Source organism: Macaca fascicularis, chromosome 8 (assembly GCF_037993035.2).
Source record: "Macaca fascicularis isolate 582-1 chromosome 8, T2T-MFA8v1.1".
NCBI classification, from domain to species: Eukaryota; Metazoa; Chordata; class Mammalia; order Primates; family Cercopithecidae; genus Macaca; species Macaca fascicularis.
In genome coordinates, this window is record NC_088382.1 from 103,585,318 (window position 1) to 103,607,925 (window position 22,608).

The 22,608-nt window shown below is 44.9% G+C and overlaps 1 long non-coding RNA gene and 1 pseudogene across 1 annotated transcript in view; one reads left to right on the forward strand and one right to left on the reverse strand.

Annotated features, from left to right (window-relative positions):
• Window positions 1–10,958: 10,958 nt before the first annotated feature.
• Window positions 10,959–22,608, forward strand: part of LOC141407435 (uncharacterized) — a 59,637-nt gene continuing 47,987 nt past the window's right edge. The window contains exon 1 of the long non-coding RNA XR_012416512.1: window positions 10,959–11,025. This is a non-coding gene — a long non-coding RNA (uncharacterized lncRNA). The remainder of the gene's footprint in view (window positions 11,026–22,608) is intronic.
• On the reverse strand, window positions 11,565–15,234 carry LOC123575241 (proteasome subunit alpha type-2-like; annotated as a pseudogene).

A 22,608-nucleotide genomic window follows, 5' to 3' on the forward strand; every position in this document is an offset into this window, starting at 1 on the left:
GCTGTCTCGGCCGTATGTCTGAATTTGAGCTTAGAGCGTCTGATCAGGTCTATCATCCGCCGAGCACCCAGGTGGGTGGTTCAGTGGATGTTTTCTAACACTTGTTGTCCTAATTTTTCTGGTAGGATGGTTTGGTCATTAGTATCAGTCCACCACCCATTCTGGATCTGTTTCAGGGGAAGCTTGTCAATCCACTGGAGATCTTGTTCTGAATAATCAGGGAAATATGGCACGTCCCGGGGGCCCGGGTCAGGGAGCTGGAGTGCAAGGAGTTGGCTGGGAGCCTTTGCCACATTTCTTGCAGTTTGGTCTGCCAGAAAGTTGCCTTGAGCAGTTGGAGTGGTTGGTTTCTGATGCCCTGGGCAATGCACAATGGCTAACTTTTTTTGGCTTCCATAGCGCTGTTAACAGGGCTAGGATCTCTTGCTTGTTTTTTATCTCTTTTTCTTCAGCCGTTAGTAACCCTCGCTCCCTGTAAATGGCCTCATGTATGTGCGTCGTAGAAAAAGCATATTGGCTATCTGTATATACTGTCAGCTTCTTCCCTGCCCCTAAGGTAAGAGCTTGGGTGAGCGCTATTAGCTCGGCCTTCTGGGCCGATGTCCCCGGGGGCAGGGGTTCCGCCCAGATTACCTCAGTCTCTGAAGTCACTGCCGCTCCAGCGTACCTCCGGCCTTGATGCATGAAGCTGCTCCCATCAGTGAACCAGACGAGGTCAGCGTCAGGGAGTGGGCGGTCCTGCAGGTCCTCTCGAACTCCGTGCACCTGAGCTAGTATCTCGGTGCAATCATGGAGTGGCGCGTCCAGGTCAGGGTTGGGCAGCAGTGAGGCAGGGTTTAAGGTCGTTGGGGGCAGGAAGGTTATCCTGATAGGATTTAGTAATAGTCCTTGGTAGTGGGTGAGGCATTACTTATCCATCGACTAGGTGGCTGTTTGAGTACACCTTCGATGGCATGTGGGGTAACGACCCGCAATTCTTGACTTATGACAAGTTTATCAGCATCTTGTACCATCAGAGCCATGGCCGCAATCATTCGGAGACAAGGGGGCCACCCGGCAGCCACTGGGTCTAACTTCTTTGACAGGTAGGCAACCGGCCTCCGCCAGGGGCCTAAGTTCTGAGTTATTACCGCCTTGGCGACACCCTTACTCTCGTCCACGTATAAGTGGAAGGGCTTGGTGACATCAGGTAGTCCCAGTGCAGGCGCAGAGAGTAGGGCGGTTTTGATCTGTTGGATAGCCGACTCGGCTTCGTCTGTCCAATTAAATGGCTGCTGCCCCCGTGCTGCCTGATACAAGGGTTTAGCCAGTTCTGCGAACCCAGGTATCCATAGTCTATAAAATCCCGCTGACCCCAGGAATTCCCTCACTTGTCGGGTGGATTGTGGCCTGGGGATCTGCAGAACAGTTTGCTTCCGGGACATTACAACAGCTGCCTGACTTCCTGGAGCCTCTGGGTCTATGGGGGTGTACTGTCTAAAAGCTTCCATTAATCTTTCTAAGTAGGTAGCTGGGCTCTCTGTCTTTCCCTGCAGAACAGAGTATACTTTAGCCAAATTAGTGGGCTTGCGAGCAGCTGCCCGGAGACCCGCCATTAGAGTCTGGCGATAAAGGCGTAGCCGTCCCCTACCTTCTGCCGTGTTGTAGTCCCACGCCAGCCTGGTCAGAGGAAAGGTCGCGTTTATGAGGTTGGGGTTGGCAGTCGGTTGACCGTCGTCCCCCGGGACCAGCTTTCTAGCTTCTATCTGTATTCTCTTTCACTCCTCCGTTGTGAACAAGATTCGGAGGAGCTGCTGACAATTATCCCAAGTGGGCTGTTGGGTGAACATGACATTATCCAGTAAAGCCAGTAAATCTTTGGGGTTGTCTGAAAACCGAGCACTCTGAGTCTTCCAGTTATACAGATCACTGGTGGAGAATGGCCAGTACTGGAGCCTGGGGATTCCTGTGTCATCTAGGGGTCCTATTTCCCGAAGGGGTAAAGCCACGTGGAGTCAGGCGCCTGGGGGGGGGGGCTAGCCCGCAAAGTGTGCCCTCGCGTGGGCCCCAGGCCCCTTCAAAGTTACTTTCCCTTTCAGCGGGCCCGTGTGTGCCGGCCGCCTCCCGTCTGCCTGCTCCCTCCCGCAGCTTAGCCCCGGGGGCTGGGGCCTGGGGCCCGGGGCCCAGAGGGGTACGGAGGGGGTTCTGTGAACAGTGGGTCCCCGCTATCAGGTAGAACAGGATGGGGGGGGCAGTTGGTTGCTTGGATTTTAGTGGTCGAGCAACCAGTGCCTTACAGGGTTCAGGGGCTAATTGGAAAGGGGACAGCCAAGGAGGCAGGTTCTCCGGTAGCACAGATTGCAAGCGGCTCCGGTAGCACAGACCGCAAGCGCGCACCGGAAGCACAGATCGCAAGCAGCTCCGGTAGCACAGATCGCAAGCGCCTCTGGTAGCACAGACTGCAAGCGGCTCCGGTAGCACAGATCGCAAGCGCGCACCGGAAGCACAGACCGCAAGCGCGCACCGGAAGCACAGACCGCAAGCGGCTCCGGTAGCACAGACTGCAAGCGGCTCCGGTAGAACAGATCGCAAGCGCGCACCAGAAGCACAGACCGCAAGCGGCTCCGGTAGCACAGACCGCAAGCGCGCACCAGAAGCACAGACCGCAAGCGGCTCCGGTAGCACAGACCGCAAGCGTGCACCGGAAGCACAGACCGCAAGCGACTCCGGTAGCACAGACCGCAAGCACGCACCAGAAGCACAGACCGCAAGCGGCTCCGGTAGCACAGACCGCAAGCGGCTCCGGTAGCACAGACCGCAAGCGTGCACCGGAAGCACAGACCGCAAGCGGCTCCAGTAGCACAGACCGCAAGCGCGCACTGGAAGCACAGACCGCAAGCGGCTCCGGTAGCACAGACCGCAAGCGCACACCAGAAGCACAGACCGCAAGCGGCTCCGGTAGCACAGACCGCAAGCGGCTCCGGTAGCACAGACCGCAAGCGCGCACCAGAAGCACAGACCGCAAGCGGCTCCGGTAGCACAGACCGCAAGCGCGTACCAGAAGCACAGATCGCAAGCGCGTACCGGAAGCACAGATCGCAAGCGGCTCCGGTAGCACAGATCGCAAGCCTGCACCGGTAGCCCGGGTCAGAGTTAGCTGCTCGGATTGCGATGGCGCTCCGGCAGCCCAGATCGCAAGTGCGCACCGGAAGCACAGACCGCAAGCGCGTACCGGAAGCACGGATCACAAGCGGCTCCGGTAGCACAGATCGCAAGCACGCACCGGAAGCACAGATCGCAAGCCCGCACCGGTAGCCAGGGTCAGAGTTAGCTGCTCGGATTGCGATGGCGCTCCGGCAGCCCAGATCGCAAGCGCGCACCGGAAGCCCGGGTCAGAGTTAGCTGCTCGGATCGCGATCGCGCTCTGGCAGCCCAGATCGCAAGCCCACACCAGTAGCCCGGGTCAGAGTTAGCTGCTCGGATCTCGATGGCGCTCCGGCAGCCCAGATCGCAAGCGCACACCGGAAGCCCGGGTCAGAGTTAGCTGCTCGGATCGCGATGGCGCTCCGGCAGCCCAGATCGCAAGCGCGCACCGGAAGCCCGGGTCAGAGTTAGCTGCTCGGATCGTGATGGCACTCCGGCAGCCCAGATCGCAAGCGCGCACCGGAAGCCCGGGTCAGAGTTAGCTGCTCGGATCGCGATGGCGCTCCGGCAGCCCAGATCGCAAGCGCGCACCGGAAGCCCGGGTCAGAGTTAGCTGCTCGGCAGCTCAGATCGCAATCTAGATCAGACGAGAGCCAGGGGACATCTCCCACTGGTCTCCGCTGGCCGTCCTATAGCACGTCCGCCAGGACTGCGCCAGCTCCAGTTTCAGACCTCGCGAGTCACAGATTCAGATTCAGAACAGACACAGACAGACAAACGGAGACTAGCCGGCTCACCTATCAGTAGATCGATCCTAGTAGATCCCTTGACCAGGGGTCTGGTGGGCTTGGGGAATCCCGGACGAGCCCCCAGATGTTATGCCCAGACCGTTTGTTCCCCAAAGAAGACCACCAGAGTCCAGAGTCAAAGCCAAGAGGCAAGGATCTTTACTACAAGTTCGAACTTGGTCCCTCCATTCCACAGCATACAGGAGGGCCTCGAACAATGCGAGTGCTTGCTTTTTATAGCCCGATGTAAACAGGATATGTAAAGTTACAGGGAACAAGGTAATTCTCTCGGTTACAGCATTACAATTGGTTAACATTATACATTTAGCATTCCTTATTGGAGATCTCCCAGGTGATGTTTTTCTGAAGTTTGAAAGAAATATGGAGGAATGTGTTTGTGCTGGACTCAGGAAGTTGGGAGATATATGGGAGATGTGCCTCATTCCTTTCACAGCCTTCTGTCTTGGACACTGCTTTGCTCTTGGATTACTGACTCTGGGAAGAGCCATGCTGTGCGCAGCCTTCTAGAGAGGCCCATGGAGAGAAAGGGACTGAATCCTTCTTCCAACAATCACATGAGTGAACCTGGAAGCAGATTTTGCAGTCCCAGTGACGTCTTCATGGCTGCACCCTTAGTCGACAGCATGACTGACCTCATGAATGACCTTGAGCTAGAAAAGCTGTTCTCAGGTTCTAAACATTCAGAAACTGTGTGAGAAATAACTTTGTTGTTTTAGATGCTAAGATTTGAGTTAATTTGTTACAGTCTTGAGAATTTTACAGTTTGGTCACACAGACACTGATTATTTGACTGTGTCTCCAACTTGGATTACCTGGTAAACAAGATGTGCAATGACCAAATTAAGTCACATATTTAAAGGTCACTTGGGTTCAAAGAAATGGAGGTAGATCTATATGTACTCTCATGAAAAGACTTCTGAGACATATTTAGTGGAACAAGTCAAATTGTATAATATGGTTTATTTATTTTTATTTTATTTACTTTTTTGAGACAGTCCTGTCACCCAGGCTCGAGTGTAGTGGTGCAATCTCGGGCCTCCATCTCCCAGGTTCAAGCGATTCTCATGCCTCAGTCTCCCTAGTAGCTGGGATTACAGTGTGCACTGCCACTCCTGGCTAATTTTTATATTTTTAGTAGAGACAGAGTTTCGCCATGTTGGCCAGGCTGGTCTTGAACCCCTGACCTCAAGTGATCCTCCCATCCCCACAAAGTGCTAGATTACAGGTATGAGCCACTGCGCCTGGTCCTGTGGTCTTATTTATGTTTTTACAAAAAGCATCTCCAGTTTTCTAGATTGTCAATGAAAGGTAATTCCACTGGGGGAGGAGCAGCTGACAAGCCAACCCATGACGCCCTGCAAATCACTTTCACTTTGGGTAATTTCTGCTAATTTACTATTACTAATCCTTGAGATTCTCAGCAAGTATATTTACACATTAAAATTCAATATTTTAAAACACATCTGTTTGACACTGTTCAAAATCATTTTTAGGTGAAAGTTTTGTTACGGGAATTAATAGTATGGTTAGTAGGCCGGGAGCGGTGGCTCAAGCCTGTAATCCCAGCACTTTGGGAGGCCGAGACGGGCGGATCACAAGGTCAGGAGATCGAGACCATCCTGGCTAACACGGTGAAACCCCATCTCTACTAAAAATACATAAAAAACTAGCCGGGCGAGGTGGCGGGCGCCTGTAGTCCCAGCTACTCGGGAGGCTGAGGCAGGAGAATGGCGTAAACCCGGGAGGCGGAGCTTGCAGTGAGCTGAGATCCGGCCACTGCACTCCAGCCTGGGCGACAGAGCGAGACTCTGTCTCAAAAAAAAAAAAAAAAAAAATAGTATGGTTAGTAAATAAATGATATATAATGTAAACGAATCAGGCCTCACTGGCCTGTGACTGTAAAATAAGGTCATATGTCATTATAATTTTTTAAATTGAGGTAAGATTAACATGCAATAAAAAGCCCAGATCTTAGAGGATTGATAAGTTCCAACAATGTCATACACCTATATAACCACCATCAAAATAATATATAAGACAATTTCTTGTTTTCTTTTTTATTTACTGCTCCTTGTAGAGCAGGGCTCTCTCACAGGCAGTGTGCCCAGAGTATTCAGGACATTTTCATGGTCCCAGGAAGTTCCTTGTGCCCCTTTCCAGTCACTGCACTTCCCCCGCAACTGCAAACACATGCTGATTTTTATCACCATAGAAATTAGATTTCTTATCAATGGAATCTCACATCAGCATCATGTTTTTGAGATTTATACATGTTGTGTATCTTAATAATTTGTTCCCTTTGTTGTTGAGTAATATTCTATTTTTGGACTGTACTACACTTTGTTTATCCACTCACCTCTGGATAACATTTGGGTTGTCCAGTTGTTGGCTATTATGAACAAGGCTGCTATAATATTCTTGCATAAGTCATTTTGTGGGCATATGTTTTCATTTCTCCTGGCTAAATACCTACGAGTGAATTGCTGGGTCATAGGGTAGTTGTATGTGGAATTTTAAAGAAACTGCAATTCTCCCAAATGTGTGAGCCGTTTTACAAGACCACCGGCAATATATGAGAGTTTACCATTGCTCCACATCCTCATTCACATTGGGTGGTATTCGTGTTGTTTATTTCAGCCACTCTAGTGGGTATAATATCGTATCTCATCTTGACAACCAAAGGTGTTGAGCACATTTTCTCATGTGTCATTTTTATACCTGAAGTGTGATGATCTGAACTTGAGTGCTGCAAATTAGCTCTTTCTACTGGTGTCTTCCAGTTCTTTCCGGCCGGATGCAGGCAATACCTCACAGGTTCCCACAAGCCAGTCAGTGGGTGCGAGTCAACCTTTCCCTTTATTCCCCAGGCTCCTTAACATTCAGGACTCTTTATGTCCTCTTTGATGTTTCCCATTATGGGTTCTGTGCCTATAAGTGGGGTGAGGTAGGCGGGGTTCTGTGCCTATAAATGGGGTGAGGTAGGCGGGGTTCTGTGCCTATAAATGGGGTGGGGTAGGCGGGAGTGGGGGTTGGGTGGGATGTGGGTGCATCATCTGTTGCCTGGTTACAGGGATCTGTTCCCTCTCCCTGGTAATTTGGGAAACTAAAGCACACTGTAGTTTCCACTGCATCAGAATGGACTCCGAGCTTCCTCATTTTTCTTTCTTCATTTCCCCAGCTACTAGGTTACCTATCATCACCACCCCCGATTTAACTTGTTTCATCACATGATATGTATGACAATTGTTTGAGTCATTAGTTTTTCTTTTACTTTCTTTGAAAGGCAAATTAAAATCAGTGTTAGGAAGACACAACCTAAAAGTAACAAGTTATGTAGGATGAATTGCATCCCAGAAATATGGGCATCTATCCAGTTTCAAAGGCCTCCACTGAGAGAAAAGTTTTCCATGAAAGAAAAAAAGTCTTAATCTTTTTAAATCTAGTTTTAATTACTCATTTAATAAGCTTTCTGCGACTTCCTGTCCTGGAAATATCTGGTAACAGGGAATGGAATTGAATCTACTAATTCAGCTTTCTGTAGTCAGTAGATAATAGTCACAGATCAGAAGCACCTGTCAGGCGCTAGATTTTTTTTTTTTTTCCCTTTATTTCTTGGCACTTAGCCCAGTGCCTGAGTTTCATGAGCAGTACAAGGTCAGAAACAACCAGGTTCACGCACAATTGTGTCTTCCCACAGTGTAAGACTTTATTGATGCTATTTCAATCACAAAAGCCACAAGCGGCATGCAGTTCCCAAAGAGGTGAGTCTCCTTAGTATTTCCTGTTCACTCATGAGTCAGAGCTGTGGGCATACAGGCTCAAGCCACTTCACAAGTCAGTCAGCATTGCAGACCGTACATAATAGTACACGTAATCAATATATGAATGAATAGATTAAACATTCCACAAAGTATTTTTTAACATCAAGAGAAAAGAAATAGGAGAACTAGGACTGGAAAAGAGTAGGTCTGGTTAACAAACCACTCCAGGGAGCACTAGGAAGATGCAAAGAATCTCCTGGTTTGGGTTGTCTGGTTGGTAGGACTTTCAAGGAAGAGTCTTTCATGTGGCAGAGGCTTCAGTGGCGGATTCTGAAATCTTTTTTTTTTTAAACGGAGCCTCGCTGTCCCCCAGACGAGTGCAGAAGCCTGATCTCGGCTCACTGCAAGCTCCGCCTCTTGGGTTCACGCCATTCTCCTGCCTCAGCCTCCCGAGTAGCTGGGACTACAGGCTCCCGCCAGCACGCCTGGCTAGTGGATTTTTTTTTTTTTTTTTTTTTTTTGTATTTTTAGTAGAGACGGGGTTTCACTGTGTTAGCCAGGATGGTCTCGATCTCCTGACCTTGTGATCCACCCGCCTCGGCCTCCCAAAGTGCTGGGATTACAGGCGTGAGCCACCGTGCCCGGCCGGATTCTGAATTCTTATCATGAGTGACAGTAAGACAGTGTCAGTTAAGACGGCCGTTTGGAGCTGTTGAAGGCCTGCTCTTTTTATGACCAGAGTCCTCTGGTGAGGACTGATAGTGGAAGAGTATGCTCGGTTATGTCCTTATCTGGTTGAATGTAGTTTTTATTTTTATTTTCTGTTTATTAAACAAAACACCTTATCCTTGTTGACATAGTCCCCTATGAAACAGAAAATTGAGGCCAGGCGCAGTGGCTCACATCTGTAATTCCAGCACTTTGGAAGGCCAAGGTGGGCAGATCACCTGAGGTCAGGAGTTCGAGACTAGCCTGGCCAACATAGTGAAACCCCGTCTTTATTAAAAATACAAAAATTAGCCAGGCCTGGTGATGCACACCTGTAATCCCAGCTACTCGGGAGACTGAGGCAGGAGAATCGCTTGAACCCAGAAGGCAGAGGTTGCAGTGAGCTGAGATCGTGGCATTGCACTCCAGCCTGGATGACAGAGCGAGACTCCATCTCAAAACAAACAAACAAACAAACAACAAAAAGGAAATAGCAAATTGAGTCTTTTTCTAAGTAGGAGTTACATAATTATGTCCAAGGTGCTCTATACACTGAGCTCTAATTGGGCTGCAGAACATGCCTACCAAATTGAAAGACTTCAGTTTTATTAACATTTTTCCTAATGGATATTCCCTCCCTACAATTTCTTAAAGGTATGACCCAGCAATTATCTAATTTTTAAAATAGTTTTAGTATTAATTGTTCTTTCTTTCCAGGAGAAGTAAACAATGACTTTACTTTTCCTGGACGTAAAGTCTCTTCTCTCACTTTAAATTTAAATAAATAAGTTTAAATTGTCAACATTTCCAGCAATGGAGATTTTTATGTTAAAAAGATAGGCATAAGAGTCTGTCTTTTTGATTGCTAAAAATAAAGTCTAGATTTGGGCATGAATGTATTTTAATTTCTAGGTGGAATGTGATTGATTATTCTCAGCGTGTTTAAAAATTTTAGGCTTTATTTCTATCATTTAGACAGACCCTAAGTGTTGATTGTAGAAAATTAGAAAATACACGTAAGCAAACATAATTAATAGATAATCAGAGTCAACAATTATCTTGCTATCCAGTGATAACAATTGTTTACAATTCCATGTAGATCAGGAGACAGTGTAGGAGAGTGGAATTAATAGTGGCTTACCCACTATTAATTAAACAAGTTTACCTGGATTTGTGTCTCAAGTTGACCACTTTCTGGAAACATTTTTACCCTTTGTTGCCTCATATTCCTCATCTATAAAATGGGGCTAACAGTGGTACTTTCTTCATGGGCTTTTTGTGAGGATTACATGGAATAATGTATATATGAAGGGCTTGGCAACAGACCAAAACGCTCTGGAAGCTTTTTTTTTTTTTTTTTGAGACAGAGTTTTGCTCTGTGTTGCCCAGGCTGGAGTGCAGTGGCACAATCTTGGCTCACTGCAAGCTCCGCCTCCCGCGTTCACGCCATTTTCCTGCCTCAGCCTCCTGAGTAGCTGGGACTACAGGTGCCCGTTGTATTTTTAGTAGAGACAGGGTTTCACCATGTAAGCCAGGATGGTCTCAATCGCCTGACCTCGTGATCCACCCGCCTCAGCCTCCCAAAGTGCTGGGATTACAGGTGTGAGCCACTGCACCTGGCCTATCCTTCCATATTTTTTGCTATGCATGTACACATTTAAAATAAAATCGGATTGTACCATGTATATTGATATGCAACCTGTTTTCCACTTACTAATGTATAACAAATATCTTTTAAAAACAATCACATAGTAATCTATTTTTTGGACATGCCAAAATACATTTAACCAATATTTATTTTTTTTTTGAGATGGAGTCTCACTCTGTTGCCCAGGCTGGAGTGCAGTGGTGCAATCTCGGCTCACAGCAACCTCCGCCTGCTGGGTTTAAGCAGTTTTCCTGCCTCAACCTCCCAAGTAGCTGAGACTACAGGTGTGCACCACCATGCCTGGCTAATTTTTTGTATTTTTAGTAGAGATGGGTTTTCACCATGCTGGCCAGGCTGGTCTTGAACTCCTGACCTTGTGATCTGCCCACCTCAACCTCCCAAAGTGCTGGGATTACAGGCGTGAGCCACTGTGCCCAGCCATGTCTTATTTTTTCAATGTTTTTATGTTAATATTTAGTTGTTGGGTTTCTTTTATACTGAATTAGTTTTAATATTTAAAAAAATAGTAAGAATTTAAGTGATTGGATTTTGATTTTTTTTAATGCTTGTGCTCTTTTTCTTAGTAGCAGAGAGAATTTCCATTTTTTAGTGGAAGTTTACAAAATATGACCATATGATACTTCCGCTTTATAGAGTCTTTAAGTAGGCAGATTAATACTTTACAAACAAAAACTACCAGCCTGAGACCTAACCCCTGACCCTTCCTAGTTCATCTATTGCTGAGCGTCCTGCCCTGCCAAGACTCTCTCCCAGCTCCCTCCCACCCCATTTTTGCTGTCACTCGCTAACCCACTGCCTTTCTTATCTCTGGTCTGAAGAAGGAGCTGGTTATGTCGTCACATGCTTCCCAATGGGTCTAGGCTGTCATGCATCACTGCTCACAGCTTTGTCAGTGCAAGTTCAGCCAAGAAGTGATCTAATTCCAGAGCGAGTTGAACCACAAAGTCCCGCAGAGGTAAGTAACCATGACCAACAGATTCATTTGGGCTGCCAGGTTCTTCTTTGTTTTTTGTTGGGGAGGGATTTATAGTTTATTATGACTTACAAGTGTCATTTTAAAAACATTAGTCCATTTAAACCACGTAGAAATAAGTTTCCAAAAAGTCTGAAAAACAAAACATATTTTAAACATGTTTTTTGTTTTTGTTTTTTTTTGAGATGGAGTCTCACTGTCGCCCAGACTGCAGTACAATGGCGTGATCTTGGCTCACTGCAACCTCTGCCTCCTGGGTTCAAGCAATTCTCCTGCCTCAGCCTCCAAAGTAGCTGGGATTACAAGCGTCTGCCACCAAGCCCAGCTAATTTTTGTATTTTTAGTAGAGACAGGGTTTCACCATGCTGGTCAGGCTGGTCTCAAACTCTTGACCTCAGGTGATCCACCCGCCTTGGCCTCCAAAAGTGCTGGGATTACAGGCATGAGCCACTGCGTCTGGCCATAAACATGTTTAAGTAGATAGATTATCTGAAATTCCAGATTGTTCAGTCATTTCATTATTATGCTGTGGCAGCCAGGTAATCCTTAACTTCAGTTGGAGTAATCCTCCCAAATCAGCTTCATTGCCGATTCCAACTTCTATGTTATCCTCTGTCATTTGCCCTTCAGAGCTTTCCTTGAGGGTTAAGATGGCTGTGTTGACAAAAAGAATCAAACTGTAAAATAGTAAAATATTTGAAGAGATTTGTTCTGAGATTTAGTCTGAGATTTATTCTGAGTGACCAGGACCCATGACACAGCCCTAGGAGGTCCTGAGAATATGTACCCAGGGTGCAGCTTGGTTTTATACATTTTAGGGAGACATGAGACTTCAGTCAAATACCTTTAAGAAATACTTTGGTTTGGTCCAGAAAGGCAGGACAACTTGAAGGTTGGGGTGATGGGCTTCCAGTTATAGGTAGATTTAAAATTTTCTGGTTGACAATTGGTTGAGTTTATCTAAAGACCTGGGATCAATAGAAACGAAGTGTCTGGGTTGTAGAAGAGGTTGTGGAGACCAAAGTTATATCATGCAGATGAAGCCTCCAGGCAGTAGGCTTCGCGGGCGCCTGTAGTCCCAGCTACTCGGGAGGCTGAGGCAGGAGAACGGCGTAAACCCGGGAGGCGGAGCTTGCAGTGAGCTGAGATCCGGCCACTGCACTCCAGCCTGGGTGACAGAGCAAGACTCCGTCTCAAAAAAAAAAAAAAAAAAAAAAAAAAAGAATAGACTCTAAATGCTTCTTATCAAACTTAGGGTCTGTGTTGATGTTAATGCCACAGAGGTGTAATGAGGCCTGTCCAACTGACTTTCCATCATGGCCTGAAGCAATCTTTCAGGTTAGGAGTGCCCTGACAGAGGAAGAAGTCCAATCAGATGGTTGGGGAGGCCTCAAATTTTGATTTTTGGTTTACAGCTGTATGAATGCATCTTCAAGCTCCAGATCTTCATTGTATCTTTTCTCAGCATTTTCCCCTTCACATAGTTCTTTGCTGTTGTTTTCCAGCAAAGTAAGCTCTGGATGGATCTGACTGAAATAAACATGGTCATCCCTCCTTCAACTACAGATAAATCAATTCCAAATGGACAAACACCACTTGACTGAGTGTATTCTTGGGTTACAGAGATTACACTCTGTACCAGCCAAGCTATGGGAATGGGTTCTTGGTGATGTAGGATTTTTCTTCTTGGTCACTTTGCAGGCCAGGGGATCCCCAGCTGGTGACACCCCTCCCGGCCCTCACTCGGCCACACTGGTGCGTCCCAGCTTGCCTGTGTTACAGCTTGTACCTGTGTTCAGCAGTTCTCGAGCTCTTGTACTGCTCCCAAGAAGAATGAGGAGATGCTGATATTGAAGGGTGAGGAGGGTGGAAAAAAATTTTATTGAGTGGTGGAACAGCTCCCAGTGGAGAGGGGATGCTGGGGGTTGGTCTCCCACCTCACAGTCAGGTGGTTCTCTCCTCCCTGCGTGGCTGGGTCCAGGGCTTTTTGTGGGCTCGGAATAGGGGTGGGGCATACTATAGGTAGTATTGGAAAAGGCAACATTCAATTGGTTAAAAAGCATTATTCAGAAAGAATCAATTGGGAAAGGGCAGGCAAACAGGAACAGAAGTTGTCACTCAGTCTCAGGTTTAATCCAGGGCCAGCAGTCTGTGCTTTCAGCCTTCAGGCTGTTTTTGGCTTGAAGATGGGGTTTTACTGGGGTTTGTATCCCCAGGCCCTGGTGACCTCAGCAGGGTGCCACCCATGGGTGCCAATGTGGCTTTCACCCATGTTAACAGGGAGGCCTAGAGGGTAGGAATTATCTGCATTCACCTATACCCTGTCCTGTCCTCCCTCCTCTTGGTAACCTCATCTATTCCATGGATGCTAGCATGACCTTTATCCATGAAATGGGTGGGGGCAGCTAACCAGCAGGAATTAGTCATGCTCACCTGCGCTGTGCCCCTCGACTTCTGTTATTGCCTGCCTTTGGATCCCTCTGATGTAGTTTTCCTTTCTAGGAATTCAACCTGAAGCTCCAAATTGAGTTTGGGGCAAGTTCGCCTCAGGAGGGTTCATGGACGCATTAAGTTAAGTCCTAGGTGGCCTTCGCCAGACTGCAGCCAGCAGCCAGCAGGGCTGCTCCTTCACTGCTTCCTGATCGTAAGCCCAATGCTAAGGTGAAACCTGGAACTGGGTCCTCCTCAAACAAGGGAGTGAAAGGGAGAATTGGGGTCCTGGCCTAGTAAGATGCCTTTCAAAAGGAAAAAAATCCTCTAGCATAGAAAAAGCTCCCTGTATTTGCAGGACTGTGTTAACTCCTGACATGGTGGAGAAAAGAAAAAGCGCAGGGTGGGGAAGGTGCCTGGGGTAAAAAGCCTCTTGATCTATGCAATTGGGTTCCTCCAAAAGGGAGAGAAACTCTTAATCTGTGCTTCCTCTTTGCCTCTAAGAATAGACAGAAACTGCATTGTTCTCAATTGCATATCTGATGGCTGGGCCAAATGCTCTTTCCACCCAGTAATATCTCTGTAGTTTGCAACAACACCCTTAACATTGTAAGGCAGATAGTGCCATGACAACTGTGAAAAAAGAAGGAAAATGCTGTAGGAAAGACTGGATTGGAACAAGGCAGACATTCCCAACCCCAGAGATGATGGAGATGGGGGTGTTGGGGTCCTCTCCAGCATCCTGTCCTCTTAGCTGTGCCATTGCTCTTAATTGGCTCACTAGAGGTTTGGTGCTTCGTCTGCCTTCAGAAAAGAGTCTTAATACAAGAAGCCTCGGAAAAAAGTGAAGTGTCTACATCCGCATTTACTCACCCTTCAGGTATCCTGGGTGATTCCCCAAAATGATGTAGGATTTTTCTTTTCAGTCACTTTGCAAGCCAGGAACCCCTGGCTGGTGATGCCCCACCCGGGCCTTGCTCAGCCACGCTGGCATGCCCCAGCTTGCCTGTGTTATAGCTTGTACCTGCATTTGGCAGTTCCTGAGCTTTTGTAATGTGCCCAAGGAGAGGGGAGAATCATTATATTGAGCAACTGAACAGCTCTCAGTGGAGAGGAGATGCGGTAGGTGGTCCCCCAACCCTGCAGTCAGGTGGTTCTGTCCTCCCCACATGGCCAGGTCCAAGGCTTTTTCTGAGTTCAGAATAGGGGTGGGGCAGGCCATAGGTAGTATTGGAAAAGGCAACATTCGATTGGTTAAAAGACATTATTCAGAAAGAATCAATTGGGAAAGGGCAAGCAAGCAAGAACAGAAGTTTTTACTCTGAGTTGTGGGTTTCATCTGGGACCAGCAGTCTGGTCTGTCAACCTTCAGGCTGTTTTTGGCTTGAAGATGGGGTTTCACTGGGGACCTGCCCCTATCTGCCTAGGCATTTGGCTGCTTCCTGTCGTTATCATTGGTACACAGATATTATAGTATTGCTGAGCTAGTTTTTGAATTCTATGCACAAGCACTCTGATCTGGATCCATGCCACTGTACACCAACCCGCTAAGCTTGGTAATGGGTTCTACTTTGTGTGCACTTTGCTCATCATACAGAATGGATTTCTGTTTCTTCTCAGTGCTAATACCACACCATTTGCAGCTTTAATTCCCACTGAAGGGGCTCCTCCCACTACAGCAGCTAAAGCATATTCAGTCTGGACAAGTGTACAAGATGGGCTGAGTGTAGTCAGCGAGAAGCTGTACCTGTGCTCTGCCATCTTTACCTGGAGAGCCAAAGCACATCCCCTCACTTTTCTTCTCTGGCTCCTAACCTGACTTTAACTGTGTTTTCCTTCTGTGCCTCTGTGCAAAATACCAAACACAAGTACTGGAGATCCAATTCCAGAGTGACAATGTGAGAAGTTTCTCGGACCTGCTTCCCAATGAAACATCAGTAATTGGTGAAAATTATTAGGAAAAAAACCCCAACACTTAGAGTCCCTGGAGATTGTCCAGAGGACATACAGCAAATGAATAAATATTTATTCAAGTAAATCTCCTAAATTTTGGACAGTGAGAATCTGCGACACTTGATCTGCTCCCTGCCTTCCGCTACCCTCAAACTCCATGTGATGGAAGATAAACTGCAGGTTGGGTGGCCAAGAATATGGAGTCACCTCCTATCACCTCAGCTCCCAGTCTCTCTTCCAGACTTCAGGCTGCCAGCATTTCTCTCGTCCCCTTCTCCGTGTGGCAGAGGCTAAATTCTCAGTGAGTACAGCCAAAGAGCTGGGGACTCCTGTCCTTCACTCAGCTCTCTACTGCTACCCTAGACATGACAGGTTGAAAACACTAGGCCACAATTGCTTTTGCCCTGGCTTGCTTTTAGGGGCCCAGGGAGAGCAGGCCATAAGAAGAGAGAGCTCTGGCTGGGAATAATGGCTTATGCCAGCACTCCTAGCACTTTGGGAGGCTGAAGCAGGCAGATCACTTGAGCTTAGGAGTTCAAGCCCAGCCTGGGCAACATGGCAAAACCCTGCCTCTACAAAAAATAGAAAAAAATTTAGCCGGGTGTGGTGGTGCCTGTAGTCCCAGCTACTTGAGGGGCTGAGGTGGGAGGATTGCTTGAGCCCAGGAGGTCAAAGCTGCAGTGAGCTGAAATCACACCACTGCACTGCATCCTAGGTGACAAAGTAAGACCTGGACTCTAAATAAATAAATAAGAGAGCATGAGCTCTGAGCTATCTCTAAATAAATTGACTTTATCTTAAGCAAAATGTGAGGACGTTGATGCCTGAGGGCTCTCTGGAAAACAATGGAAGTTAAGGTGATAAGCAATTAAGAGGAGGTTGGTAGCCCCAGGTGAGCTATGAGCTAACACAGGTCAGCTGATTTACCAAAGACACAAGTGAGGGATGGGGGAGAAAGCTAAGAAGATCCTTCCTGGGGTTGGAACAAACCTCAAAGACTAGCCTCAAAAACTACTCCTGCAAATGGGCCCAGATTTAATTGGATCCAACTGTAGAGTAATTTATGCTGCAGGACATCCAGGATATTATCAAAAACAATAGAGCAATCAAGATGCAATTAGTGGAGCCTAACAGCTGGATGTGATACAACGGAGGCAGACAGCTTAACAGAGAGATGAGGGAAAGACACAAAGAAAGCCCTGCTAAAATCACTGTCACTTCTGGGTTGACTGTGCAAATGTTCAAGACCATGTCCTCTGAAGATCAACTTCAGAGGCTTCACTGTGGAGAAAATAGACTTTCCTGAAATAGCCCTGATATGTCACTAAAAAGTAAGCAAACAACAAAAAGTACCTCTATAGGTTTATAGGGAAGAATCAGTATATAGCATTCTTAAAATATATTATTCAATTGTCTAGTTTTCAACAAAAAATTGCAAGATATACAAAGAATCAGGAAACTGTGACTCACACACAGAGGGGGAAAAAAAGCAGACAACCAACACTGCCTCTGAGAAGGCCCATATGTCAGACTTGACAAAGACTTCACACTAGTTATTATAAATATGGTCAAAGAACTAAAGGAAACTGTGCTTAAAGAAGTAAAGAATAATATGATGACAATCTCACCAAATAGAGACTATCAATAAAGAGATATATATCAACCAATAATTTGGTTGTTATACATTTTAATTCAAGAATTTTCATTTGGTTCTTTACATGCATATGTGTATACATATATACACACACACTTATATTTAAATACATAAATTTATATTACACATGTATAGCATATGTAAAGATGTATATATGTAATATCAGTTTATATATTTACATAAATGTGTATATATGTACATATACATATATGTATGTATGTTTGTATGTAAATAATGAACCAAATGAAAATTCTAGAGTTGCAATATAAAACCCCAGGGTGAAAAAATTTATCAGAGGGCCTCAGGAGTAGATTTGGCAGAACAAAGAATCAACAAACTTGAAGATAGATCAATAGAGATAAGGGAGCCTGAAAAATGGATAGGAAAAAAAATGAAAATGAACAGATTATTAGAGAAATATTGGACATCATTAAATGCACCAAAATATGCATAATTGGAGTACCAGAATAACAGGAGAGAGAGAGAGAAAGCAATAGAAAAAACACATTTAAAAACTTATGGCTTAAAAGATCCCAAATTTGATGTAAAACATTAATCTTGAAAAACAACCCGGCAAGAGAATAACACGTTTGGAGGACTCACACCCCTATTTCAAAACTTAATACAAAGCTGTAGTAAGCAAGACTGTGTGATACTGGGGTAGGGATAGACATACAGATCAATGGAATTTAAATGAGAGTCCAGAAATAAACTCTCATATGTATAGTCAGTTGATTTTTAGCAAGGGTGCCAAAACAGTTCAGTTGGGGGGAAAGGCAGTCTTTTCAACAAATCGTGCTGGTACAACTGTAAAGCCTCATGCAATACAATGAAGTTGGATCCTTCCTTACTTCATAAACAGAAATGGACTCAGTATGAATCATGGAGCTAAATGTGAAAGATAAAACTATAAAATTCTTAGAAGAAAATATAGGAGTAAATCTTTGTGACCTTGCATTATGCTAAGCCTTCTTAGATTGATGCCAGAAGTACAAGTGACAAAGTAAATGAAAAATTGGACTTCATCAGTATTAAAATTTTGAGCTTCAATGGACATCATTAGATTGGATAAAATATTTTTAAATTGACATCCACAGAATTGATATTTATAAGTCATATATCTGATAAATGACTTGTGTTTATTAGATATTGACAGAGTCTCTCTTGGTCACCTAGGCTGGAGTGCAGTAGCACGATCATAGCTCACTGCAGCCTCTACTCCTGGGTTCAAGTGATCCTCTTGCCCAGCCTCCTGAGTAGCTGGGACTACAGGCACACACCACCATGACTAGCTAATTAAAACAAAAAATTTGTACAGAGAGGGTCTCCCTGTGTTGCCCAGGCTGGTCTTGAACTCCTGTTCTCAAGTGATCTTTCTGCCTCAACCTCCCAAAACACTGGGATTACAGGCATGAGCCACTGAGCCTGGCCAATGATTTCTTTTGAATTATGTCTTTCTCTCAATGCTGCTGATATGACAGGAGCAACATTAATTAGTTTCCTTGTACTCCCTTCTTGACACACTTAAGGACTCATCTATCTCATGAAGTTTTTTTTTCTTTTCAAGCAATTCTATATTACATTAGACTATCTTCCTGCAGAGAGGTTACAAGATCCTGTATTGTTGTTTGATACTTTGTACGTATTGAATTTGATGATATTAATGTCTGCATATCAATTATAGAACTTTTTATTATTATTATTATACTTTAAGTTCTGGGATACATGTGTAGAACGTTCAGGTTTGTTACATAGATACACATATACCATGGTGGTTTGCTGTACCCATTAACCTGTCATCTACATTAGGTATTTCTCCTAATGCTATCCTTCCCCTAGCTCCCGACCTTCTGATAGGCCCCGGTGTGTGATGTTCCCCTCCCTGTGTCCATGTGTTCTCATTGTTTAACTCCCACTTATGAGTGACAGCATGCAGTGTTTGGTTTTCTGTTTCTGTGTTAGTTTGATGAGAATGATGGTTTCCAGCTTCATCCATGTCCCTGCAAAGGACATGAACTCGTTGTTTTTTATGGCTGCGTAATATTTCATGGTATATACGTGCCACATTTTCTTAATCAAGTCTATCATTGATGGGCATTTGGGTTGGTTCCAAGTCTTTGCTATTGTGAATAGTGCTGCAATAAATACACATGTACATGTGTCTTTATAGTAGAATGATTTATAATCCTTTGGATATATACCCAGGAATGGGATTGCTGGGTCAAATGATATTTCTGGTTCTAGATCCTTGAGAAATCGCCACACTGTCTTCCACAATGGTTGAACTAATTTACACTCCCACCAACAGTGTAAAAGCGTTCCTATTCCTCCACATCCTCTCCAGCATCTGTTGTTTCCTGATTTTTTTAATGATCGCCATTCTAACAGGTGTGAGATGGTATCTCATTGTGGTTTTGATTTGCATTTCTCTAATGATGAGTGGTGATGAAGCTTTTTTTCACATGTTTGTTGGCTGCATAAATGTCTTCTTTTTTTTTTTTGAGATGGAGTCTCGCTCTGTTGCCCAGGCTAGAGTGCAGTGGCCGGATCTCAGCTCACTGCAAGCTCCGCCTCCCGGGTTTACGCCATTCACCTGCCTCAGCCTCCCGAGTAGCTGGAACTACAGGCGCCCGCCACCTCGCCCGGCTAGTTTTTTTTTTTTGTATTTTTTAGTAGAGACGGGGTTTCACCATGTTAGCCAGGATGGTCTCTATCTCCTGACCTCATGATCCGCCTGTCTCGGCCTCCCAAAGTGCTGAGATTACAGGCTTGAGCCACTACGCCTGGCCATGAGTGTCTTCTTTTGAGACGTGTCTGTTCAGATCTTTCACCCACTTTTTGATGGAATTTTTTTTTTTCTGGTAAATTTAAGTTCCTTGTAGATTCTGGATATTAGCCCTTTGTCAGATGGGTAGATGGCAAAAATTTTCTCCCATTCTGTAGGTTGACTGTTTACTCTGATGATAGTTTCTTTGCTGTGCAGAAGCTCTTTAGTTTAATTTGATCCCACTTGTCAATTTTGGGTTTTGCTGCAATTGCTTTGGTGTTTTAGTCATAAAGTCTTTGCCCATGCCTATGTCCTGAATGGTATTGCCCAGGTTTTCTTCTAGGGTTTTTATGGTTTTAAGTCTTATGTTTAAATCTTTAATCCATCTGGAGATAATTTTTGTATAAGGTGTAACGAAGGGGTCCAGCTTCAGTTTTCTGCATATGGTTAGCCAATTTTCCCAACACCATTTATTAAATGGGGGATCCTTCCCCCTTTCTTGTTTTTGTCAGGTTTGTCAAAGATTAGATGGTTGTAGATGTGTGGTGTTATTTCTGAGGCCTCTGTTCTGTTCCATTGGTCTATATATCTGTTTTGGTACCAGTACCATGCTGTTTTGGTTACTATAGCCTTGTATTATAGTTTGAAGTCAGGTAGCGTGATGCCTCCAGCTTTGGTTTTTTGGCTTAGGATTGTCTTGGCAATGTGGGCTCTTTTTTGGTTTCATATGAAATTTACAGTATTTTTTTCTAATTCTGTGAAGAAAGTCAATGGCAGCTTGATGAAAATAGCAATGCATCTACAAATTACTTTGGACAGGGCCAGGCACCGTGGCTTATGCCTGTAATCCCAGCACTTTGGGAAGCCAAGGTGGGCAGATCACCTGAGATCCGAAGTTCGAGACCAGACTGACCAACAGGGAGAAACCCTGTCTCTATTAAAAATACAAAATTAGTCAGGTGTGGTGGTGCATGCCTGTAATCCCAACTACTCAGGAGGCTGAGGCAGGAGAATTGCTTGAACCTAGGAGGCAGAGGTTGCAGTGAGCCGAGATTGCGCCATTGCACTCCAGCCTGGGTAACAAGAGCAAAACTCCATCTCAAAAAAAAAAAAAAATTACTTTGGGCAGTATGGCCATTTTCACAATATTGATTCTTTCTATCCCCATTTATTTGTGTCCTCTCTTATTTCCTTGAGCAGTGGTTTGTAATTCTCCTTGAAGAGGTCCTTCATGTCCCTTATAAGTTGTATTCCTAGGTAATTTATTCTCTTTATAGCAATTGTGAATGGGAGTTCACTCAGGATTTGGCTCTGTGTTTGTCTATTGTTGGTGTATAGGAATGTTTGTGATTTTTGCACATTGATTTTGTATCCTGAGACTTTACTGAAATTGCTTATCAGCTTAAGGAGATTTGGGGTTAAGACGATGGGGTTTTCTAACTATACAATCATGTCGTCTACAAACACAGACAATTTGACTTCCTGTCTTCCTATTTGAATACCCTTTATTTATTTCTATTGCCTGATTGCCCTGGACAGAACTTCCAACACTATTTTGAACTGGAGTGGTGAGAGAGGGCATCATTGTCTTATGCCGGTTTTCAAAGGGAATGCTTCCAGCTTTTGCCCATTCAGTGTGATATTGGTTGTGAGTTTGTCACAAATAGCTCTTATTATTTTGAGATACATTCCATCAATACCTAGTTTATAGAGTGTTTTTAGCATGAAAGGATGTTGAATTTTGTTGAAGGCCTTTTCTACATCTATTGAGATAATCATGAGGTTTTTGTCATTGGTTCTGTTTATGTGATGGATTACACATACTGATTTGCATATGTTGAGCGAGCCTTGCATCCCAGGGATGAAGCTGACTTGATCGTAGTGGATAAACTTTTTGATGTGCTATTGGATTCAGTTTGCCAGTATTTTATTGAGAATTTTTGCATCAATGTTCATCAGGGATTTTGGCCTGAAAATTTCTTCTTTTGTTGTGTCTCTGGCAGGTTTCGGTATTAGGATGATGCTGGCCTCGTAAAATGAGTTAGGGAGGAGTCCCTCTTTTTCTATTGTTTGGAATAGTTTCAGAAGGAATGGTACCAGCTCCTATTTGTACCTCTGGTATAAATCTGTAAATTTCGGCTGTAAATCTGTCTGATCCTGGGCTTTTTTTGGTTGGTAGGCTATTAAATACTACCTCGATTTCAGAACATTTTATTGGTCTATTCACGAATTTGACTTCTTCCTGGTTTAGTCTTGGGAGGGTGTATGTGGCCAGGAATTTATCCATTCTTCTAGATTTTCTAGTTTATTTGCATAGAGGTGTTTATAGTATTCTCTGATGGTAGTTTGTATTTCTGTGGGATCAGTGGTGATATCCCCTTTATTATTTTTTATTGTGTCTATTTGATTCTTCTTTCTTTTCTTCTTCATTAGTCTGGCTAGTGGTCTATTTTGTTAATCTTTTCAAAAAACCAGCTCCTGGATTCACGGATTTTTTTTGAAGGGCTTTTCATGTCTCTATCTCCTTCAGTTCTGCTCTGATCTTAGTTGTGTCTTGTCTTCTGCTAGCTTTTGAATTTATTTGCTCTTGCTTCTCTAGTTCTTTTAATTGTGATGTTAGGGTGTCGATTTTAGATCTTTCCCGCTTTCTCATGTGGGCATTTAGTGCTATAAATTTCCCTCTTAACACTGTTTTAGCTGTGTTCCAGAGATTCTGGTACATTGTCTCTTTGTTCTCACTGGTTTCAAAGAACTTCTTTAT